At 39.9% G+C, this 6,520-nt stretch overlaps 1 pseudogene across 1 annotated transcript; it reads left to right on the top strand.

Annotated features, from left to right (window-relative positions):
- The first annotated feature begins 1,739 nt into the window (after positions 1-1,739).
- LOC307124178 (putative nuclease HARBI1) lies at positions 1,740-2,666 on the top strand (annotated as a pseudogene). Its single transcript has one exon. The product of its transcript is annotated as a putative nuclease HARBI1 (transcript).
- The last annotated feature ends 3,854 nt before the right edge of the window (positions 2,667-6,520 follow it).

The raw sequence follows: 6,520 nt of genomic DNA, 5'->3' as shown, positions 1-6,520 counted from the left end.
AATTATAAATGCTTTGGCAATACACTGTAACAATTGTCATGCCAATAAAGCACAATTGAATTGAATTGAATTGAGAGAGAAAGAGAGAATTTTTTTATATCAAAGATGTATACAAGTCAAAATTGCACGAATCAATATGTATATATTCAACAATGAAATTAAGAAGACATAGAAATACATAAATCAAGTAATTCATATAATTAAATTCAACATAATTCGTAAACATCAAATAATTCATAATGTAACATATTACTAGAAATAATTAAATTTTATTACAAAAAAGAAAATTAAGACAAGATTATCAGAACATAAAATTGCTATTCGAGTCTGTAACCCTCTATACCCTATGGCTATACATTATAGATATACAAATCATGGTAGCCCAAGTACACTGAAAATAATCGGCATTGAGCATATTCCTTAATCAATAAGAGGAGGAGATAGGGTTACAGGCTTTTAAAAGAGAGTCTTTCTGGATCTATACACTGAAAGCAACTACTTTTCCAGGCTTAAACGGAGAGTTAGATTTTGTACCATTTTTGTAATATAATTTAGTTCTTTCTAGTAATATGTTACATTATGAATATTTGATGTTTACGAATTATGTTGAATTTAATTATATGAATTACTTGATTTATGTATCTCTCTCTCTCTCTCTCTCTCTCTCTCTCTCTCTCTCTCTCTCTCTCTCTCTCTCTCTCTCTCTCTCTCTCTCTCTCTCATCTCTCTCTCTCTCTCTCTCTCTCTCTCTCTCTCTCTCTCTCTCTCTCTCTCTCTCTCCTCTCTCTCTCTCTCTCTCTCTCTCTCTCTCTCTCTCTCTCTCTCTCTCTCTCTCTCTCTTCTCTCTCTCTCTCTCTCTCTCTCTCTCTCTCTCTCTCTCAAGGCGGATCTCAGTCTGGCCTTGGTTTGCTGCAGTTTGGTCAGAGTCAGTTGTTCCTCTGCCAGACGAACCTGTGCTTCTGCCCTTTCAGTCTCTTTTTGCAGAAGTGCCTTGTAATCATCATCTTTGTTTGATGAAGGGTGCTTCAAGCCTTTCCTCTGAGATCCTGTGGCAACTACCACTGGCTCAACCAATGAGGATCCAGCTTATTCCTCAGGAACAGAGCTGAGATTCAATATAAATACGCTCTCTGGATCAGCCTCAGGAGGAACTGGCAGATTCTCCTCCTCCTCCTCAATCCAAGGCTTGCCATCCCCTACAACACCTTGAATACCATGGAGAGCTTGAGACTTCTCACCTCCAATGATGTCGAGGACCAGAATCTGTGTAATCTCCTCCCCTCTTAAATGGCTTGTTGCCTGTTTGTGGGTTTTTGGCTTCAGCATGGTCCTTTGTTGCCCTGGCCTTAAGATTCTTCCACCGCAATTTGATTTGGTCTGTGGTCCTCCTCTGGCCAGACCCTATGGCATTCACATTTTCTGTGATTAAAATCCAAACATAATTTTTATTTTTGTTGGTATCCTTAGCAGAATTAAAACTTCCCACTATTGTCCCATAATGGCACCGAACACCCTCTAGTAGTGCATTGGTTTCAGCAGCAGTGAAGTTACAGCTTCTTGAGTCCATGGTTCCGTTGCTTTACTATAGTGACATTGTTCATCAATTATAGGCCTTGGGTCCAATTGCCTCAATTGAACACAAGCCAAAACTAATCAGTTGTAATAGGTGTGTTTGAAAAGACCAACTACACAGCCATATAAATCAGCCTTTCTCAGAGGATTCACAGAGAGACAGTGAAATGGCAGGTGTTGTCCACCGCCACCATCACTTTGCCAGGAGAGGATACCGTCAAAGGGTGTATGTTGAACGTACCAAGCCACTGGAGCAATACACCACTGAGGAGCTGTATGTCCTGTTTCGCTTTGGGAAGGCTGATATAGAGTACCTTGTGAACCTTCTCACGCCAAAACTTCAACACAGAACCCAAAGGAGTCACGTCTGTCTGTGGAAGACCAGATCCTCATTGCTCTCCGATTTTATGCATGTGGGACTTTCTATCAAGTTGTTGGTGACTATATGGGAGTGGTGAAATCAGCTGTGTGTGATGTGGTGAGAGATGTGTCAATCGCACTGGCCAGCCTGGTCAATAAATTTGTTTATTTTCCAAAGGACAACCAGATTTCCCAGGCCAAGCGCAGCTTTTTTCTTTTGGGGAATATGCCCAATACTATTGGAGCAATCGACTGCACACATGTGCATATACAAGCACCTCGTGAGTGGGAATGAATGGGAGTTTATAAACAGAAAGGGGAGGCACAGCATTAATGTCCAACTTGTGTGTGATGCTGACCTCATCATCACCAACTGCGTTATCAAGTGGCCTGGGTCTGTCCATGATGCACGCATCCTGAGGGAGAGCGCTCTATATAGAGACCTCCAAACCAACCGACTGGATGGCATAATATTAGGAGACAGTGCCTACCCACTCCTACCATGGCAGATGACTCCTTTTCTAACAGCAAATACACCGGCGCAGGCACGCTTCAACACTGCTCATTGCAGAGCAAGATGTGCAATTGAGCGTTTAAATGGAGTTCTTAAGAGGCACTTTGCATGCTTTAACTACCTGAGAGCGGAACCACAGAAAGCATGCAACATAACCCTTGCCTGTATTGTCCTGCACAACATCTCTACTAAGCGCAATGTCCCTCTCTGTGCTGACTAGGGCTGCTCGATTATGGAAAAAATCATAATCACGATTATTTTGGTCAATATTGAAATCACGATTATGTAACACGATTATTTCACATGACTTTGGGAATGTGTTGTATTTATTAAAAATACACCTTTCAACAATTCAATTGAAATTGTAACATTTGTTGTACTTTTTGAACTATTAAAATAAATAATATAACATATATTCAAATCAAAGTATAAAAGTATTCATGTAAAAATGATAATCACAAATAAATAAGATCAACAATATGGTTCGGCTAGATATGCTTTTCAGGTACGTCTAACCTTAGTTTTCAGGTACAGAAATGTCTCAAATGTAAAATAACATTGCATATTTGAGTGCATAAATTAAAGATGAATCCTATTAAACTTACAAAAGCTATTCAATCCGGATCGGATATGCGTCGTCTTTATCGACTGTATAAAGTTCACTTAAGGCATATACAGACTATGTCTGCTAGGATACTCATCAAGATGGACATGTTGACATACGTTTTGTGTGAGTTTGTCCGTTCAAGAGCAAGACTTGAAAGAGAACTCAGTATTTGCGCGCTGAGAGACGTGTGCGCGCTCTCGGATGAGCGCACAGAGATACATTTCCTCACAGCGCGCGCGGCTTCTCATTCGCGTCTTCTGGCACTAAACCCGGGGGATGACGGTGAAAACGACTGGTTATATTCAAACATACGGCAGCACTCGCATGCATTGAACAAAGTTTACAAAGAGAGAATTATTTGAAAAATATGAGGGGAAAAAGGACGTTTACACGGCACCCCTGCTCTCGTCAGTTTTTGTTTCTTTATTAGATTGTCATAGGTCACTCTGTTTAATTTTCAAGTGGTTAAACAAATTCGTGGTGTTCCCTTGCGTTGCAGCCACTACCATGTAGCAAATCTTGCACGTAGCATGTTTCTGCTCGTCGTCTGATTCCTCGAAGCCAAACTGTTCCCAGACAACGGAGTTGGTTTTGCCTTTTTTGCTCACCAAACGCTGCTGTAACTGCCCTCCTTCTGCCATCTTTACTCGCGCAGAGTTTTTAAATTCCAGCGGATGATATGCACACGAGACTCCCGATCTGAGAAAGTTTGTGGCTTCGGGAGGGGCGGATGAGCGCATGCGCGTTTCATTCAGAACGCAAGGCAAAATAATCGTTTTTTCTCGATTGTACTATTTTGGTGATCGTTGGGAGGCAAAATCGAAATTCGATTAATTGCACAGCCCTAGTGCTGACTATGATGCACCTGAGCCCCTTGGAGACCCTAACCAATCTCCTGCATTCTGCCAGAACGAGCAAACAGGACGTGCAACAAGGTACGCAATAGTTTAACACTATTTCTGATTTGGATTTGTTTTGGATTTCAAAAATCAGTGATTGCCATGCTTTGCATTTTTTTGGTTATTCTGTAATCATTGCATGCATCAATAATAAATATTCTAAAAACAAAAATATTTTCGATTGTGATGAATATATATATCAATTAGTGACAGAATAACATTTCTTGTTTTTGCTCAATTTTGACAGCTGTTTGGGGGATTATTTTATGAGGCCAAACTATTTCTACTTTGCTGTAGGCCTATACTGAAAGGCTGAATACGTTAAAGCCTCCCTAATCACTGTAGCCTGACGGATGAACAAATAAAATTAAAACCTTATGAATAAATAAGATATCTTGTAAGATACTGCATGATCCAAATATAGTATTATTTGATACATTTTTTGGGCTAACAAACATGATCAACAACAGATCTGATAACAGGGACTCTGAAATGGAAGCGCTTGTATTTTCCATTAGCGAACAGAACACACGGCAAGGAAGCTGCGCACATAGGCTACAGTCGACACCTATGGTCGACGCAGGGATATTGAGCAATGTATTTGAAACAAGACCACAAATTCACTTCACATTCATATTTCCTGTGAGTATACATGCACAACGTGTGACAAACGCTATAACACATATGAAACATTCTAAGACTGAACTGAACAAAAAGGCTGTTCCCTTCGACTGGAGCAGATTTTAATCTTTGACAGTCAGAGAAGAGCAGAAACGTTTACGACTGAGTCAGTCCACACACACTTAAGAAACTCAACTGTGCAAGATCTCATACTGAAACAAACATGAATGTCAACAGACAGCTGCCAAGCTTATTTGCAGTGCAATTAGTCCAGAAAAAACAAGGAAACAAGGTGTGAAACAAGCTGCCAACAAGGTGTTTTTAAAGGGGGGGGAGGGGGCCCAGTTTCAGTCAATCTCATGTCAATCTTGAGTGCCTATAGAGTAGTACTGCATCCTTCATATCTCCGAAAAGTCTAGTTGTATTATATTTATAAAAGATAGATACGCTGTACAGAGTCTTTCCGGAAAAAAACAAGCGGCTGGAGGCATAACCTGTGGGCGGAGCTAAAGAATGAAAAGCACGCGCAGCTATTGCGTTGAGAGCTGAGAAAGCTGTGACATCCTTAAACGTGGAAAAAACTTTATCCTAAATAAACCATGGAGATCAATCAGATTTAGCCATACATATATGATCCAGAATCAGATCTAGAGGATGAAATTGAACAGGAGAAGCAGCAACGACGACTACAGCTGGACGTCTCTAAGGTATGTACTGTAAAACGTATAACTTATAATGGTAACGTTACCTGCTTATAGCGGTTTGTCATGCGCAAGTTTTACAACATTTGTGTGTGTGTGTTTACTCATGGTTTATGAGGACATAATTTGACTTATGGACTATTGTATGCCATTTAATGTTAGCAGTAGCAAGGGAACGGTTTTCCAAGTCAGACTAGTGTGTGTTTACATAGAAAAACAATGGAATAGTAGCGCATTTGAATGAACGAGTCGATAGCTAACAACACAAAGACATTTGAAGCAGTTTTACTAACCGCCTGCTTCCAACCTTAATCACTGGAACCGCTCCATATTTCAGTGTTAGACAAGGTAAAAATCCGGAGTTGAACTGGGCTTTGTTTATAAAACGATCGTCGCCGAAATGCAGGGATCCCATTAACGCTGGGATTTTTGGGAAACTGTACAGGGTTGTCTTGGGTTTCCAGGACAACCAAAAACACACATCTTTGTTGATATTGTTGATTTTGTGACCTCCTATGACTGCGGCGCAGCCAGCCAGCTTCCCTAAAGCCGAGTACAGCGCTATAATGGATGTGCATTTGCTCTCTCGCTCTAGTCGCGCGCTCGCCCTTCAGGGAGAAGAGCCCGTACGGCCCATATAAGGACATTCCGCCCCATCTGACGTCACACATACCCATACTCGAAAAAAACTTTCCGAAACTTATGAGAAACCGGAAGGAGTATTTTTGGCACAGAAAATAATCTTTAATACTGTAAAAATCTCAGTATGCATGAAACAGCATTTCACCCCCCTTTAATTTTAACATAAAATCATGAAAAAACACTGTTTTTATCTTTCAAGTTTTCTTTTTGCAGTTATTGTCTGAGCAGGCACATTTCAATATGGATTTCCTGATCCATTAATTACAAAATTTTAGTGCTATTTTGTTTTTAAAACCTATCAATCAAGCAATAGGCATAATGTAGTTATTCACAAATCAGGAATTAAAAACTAATTGGTTTGCATGAGCTTTATTGTTTTCGTTCTGTTTCCAGAGTTACCGGTTATAACGGAATAAAATACTGCTTTATTTATTTATTCTTAAACAGATGTTGTCAAAATTTTTATTTTTATATTTTTATTTTCATTTTATCAGTCTACAGTAAGGGTACAACGCTCCCAAAACAATTTAACGGGATTGACAACACTTGAAACTCTTTTGGACAGAAAAGCTGTAGAGATATGGGCTAACTGTTTTTCCTCATC

Source organism: Gobio gobio (assembly GCF_949357685.1).
Source record: "Gobio gobio genome assembly, chromosome: 3".
NCBI classification, from domain to species: domain Eukaryota; kingdom Metazoa; phylum Chordata; class Actinopteri; order Cypriniformes; family Gobionidae; genus Gobio; species Gobio gobio.
This window is presented reverse-complemented; position numbering and strand designations above follow the sequence as displayed.